Here is a 3,075-nt window from a genome sequence, read left to right on the forward strand (position 1 = left end):
GTTTTTAGTGTTTTCTTGAAATAAAAATAAAGCTTGAGTAGCACAAAATGAAAAAAAAATAAATGTTCCATACCATTTACTACACAAATTGATTTTGTTAAAAGTTAACTGCATGAGAAGAAATTCAATAACAACATATCAATTGTTTCAGAGAATCTAATTTTAACATAGATAAAATAGATAAAAGAAAGAAAACATAGCTACATAAGAAGTTACAGAGTCTCAAACTAAAGAAAGCCAATCATTAGAACTTAGGAACTAATGAGCTATGCCCTATTCTTATTGAATACAGTTGAATGGGCTATGCACTATTCTTATCGAAACTATATTTCTCAGAACTTTGAACAAAGTTGGACTAATGTAACAGAAAATATATATATATAAAGTTTAAGATTCGTGAATTAAATTCTCAATCATATTCCATCTAGGTCTCGCTATCATGGTCAATAAACAGTGATTCAAAGTCAATAACTGTAACCTTCACGAATACAGTGATCATAGTGCAGCATCAAAATGCATTGCTCTCGTTAAAAAAAACTACGAAAAAAAATTACAAATTTTTTAGATCACCAAGAGTCAAACTAACTTAAAACCTAAAAACTATTCAATAAGCAGTGAAACTTACCCAATTCCCAAAATTTCGAACTGAATTTCGATTTGCAACAATGCACAGGCCAACTGAACTCAAATTCCCCAAAAATTTAAAGGAAAAAAAATACAAGAAGCAGGCACCTGATCGAGCTAAAACAACTGACAAAGTGAACGAGATCTCGGAAGAGGAGGACTCACCCAAGATCCGCGCATTCGAGACTCCTCATTCGAAATCCAAGGGAAATTACAATAAAATCTAGGGCATCTCCATTTGAAAAAATAGATAAAGAGAGGAAAAATAGAGGAGAGGACTAAAAAAGACCAAGGAGAGAGAGTATCAGAGAAATCAGAAAGAAAACCGGAAAGGGAACCCTCGAGGTTATTTATATAGAGCAGAACCAGATTTATTTTGTTATTACTACTTTCTTTTTTCTTTTTTAATTAATTAATTGATTTTTGACAGGCGGATTGGCTGTTTGGTTCGGAACGACCGACGGGGTTGAGGAAGGTGGGACCCATTTAGGTGGCGTTGATGCCACGTCCGTCAGATTTCACGTGAACGTGACCGCGATTTTTTTTTTTTATGTGTTGGATCCGGGTAACTTGTGCATATGACAATTTGAAACGAGTGGTGGTCAAGGCTCCATGATTGCGGAGAAATTGAAGCATCCAGTCGAGATATAAAGAGTAACGCTAGGAGTTAGACATATGGAAGTAAGGCTCGTAGAAATTAATAAATTTACTTCGTACTTTATTGCAAAACGCTCCATTTGTGGTGTGTGTAGTATAATAGGATAAAATATCTTCGTGAGTAGCGTTGAGCAGTGATCAGTTTGAATTGATTCGGCGTACTTGATTTTAAGGGGGTGTTTGTTTTGCTTTTTTTTTGGGATATGATAGTTTTGGGATGTAAAAAGTGCTTTTTTGTGGTTTTAAAAATCCATAACTTTGTTTGTTTCACTTTTTTTTTGGGATATTGAATCCCTAAATTATAAAACAATAATATTTTATTAGGATTTGTGAAATCCTCTCTCTTGTTTCCATCTTTTTTTTGGGATATAAGGTTTTAGAAATCGATAACTTTGTTTGTTTCAAAACCAATTTTGGGATATCAAATCCCAAAATATTAAAAACTATTATATTTAGGCATTTGTGAAATTCTACACTTGAGAGAGGATGTGGGTTGGATATTGATGTATTAATGCTTATAATATAAGATTAATATAAGATTAATATATTATATATAATATTATAATAATATAATATTTAATATAATACATCTATATATATATATAATTTAATATATATATAAATAATATAATATATATATATATATATATATAATATAAATTATATAAATTATATAAAATAATATATAATTTATATATTACAATATATATTATATATTATATATAAAATATATAATATATCTATAATATTATATATATATATATATATATATTATATTATATAATATATGTTATTAAAATTTTATATAATATTATAATATATAATTTATAGTATTCCAAATCCCAAAATATTGATGAAACAAACAAAATATTACAAGTTTTAGCATTCCAAATCCCAAAATATTGTTGAAACAAACACAACCCCATTTATGGATTTCAAATCCTAAAAGCCACATCATTTATGGATTTCAAATCCCATTTTGAAATCCCAAAAAAAAAATCAAAACAAACACCCCCTAATAGTTCTGCTTAGTCCTAAAATAGGATAAAATATCTTATTATTTTCCCTTCCCTACTCTGTACTTATATCGTCGCTATTTTTTTTATGGCACTTGTGTACCCCTGACGCTTCTAAAATTTGTATTTTGATATATTATGAGATGCACACATGAAACAATTTTCTTATGTACCGTCATTTAACAATTAGGAAGCCACCATGCTTTTTAGACCTTAGCGTTTGTTGAATTTATTATTAAATCCACCATAATTCTATTTAAAAATATAATTGAAATAATTTTATAATATAATTTGGGTAATTTAACAATAAATTCAGCAGTATTTAAGCATTAACAATTTTCTAAATTTAGCTTATGAGTATCATACTAGAAAATTAGGCGGAATATTCTCATGTTTGCATAATAGAATACATTTTAAAGTGCAAATTTTAGAAACATTAGTGTCGCAAAAAAAATCTGTGGAAGTATATAAGTGGGAAGTAGTAACAACTATAAGGTATTTAACTGCTAACTTTAATTAGAACGTATGCAGATTGAGTAGGTTTGAAAATTTCTCAAACCTACCCTACAGCTTTCGTTCACTATCCATGAGTTTCTTCTATGTATATTTTTCATTTCATAAGTTCTTTTTCTTTCATCTGTCTCCCAATTTACATCGATTTCTATCTAGTTCTTAAGTTATGTATTTCCTCTTTCCAAATTTTTTTAATTAGCTGAATTTTGGGTCCAAATTTTCTAACGAGATCCAATTTTTATAGGATCTAAAATGCGCCAATTTA

General features: G+C 28.7%; 1 pseudogene; it reads right to left on the reverse strand.

Moving 5' to 3' along the window:
• The window catches only part of LOC109839879, a 27,937-nt pseudogene extending 26,986 nt beyond the window's left edge, over positions 1-951 (reverse strand).

This window comes from Asparagus officinalis, chromosome 5 (assembly GCF_001876935.1).
Source record: "Asparagus officinalis chromosome 5, Aspof.V1, whole genome shotgun sequence".
In the NCBI taxonomy this organism is placed as follows: Eukaryota; Viridiplantae; Streptophyta; class Magnoliopsida; order Asparagales; family Asparagaceae; genus Asparagus; species Asparagus officinalis.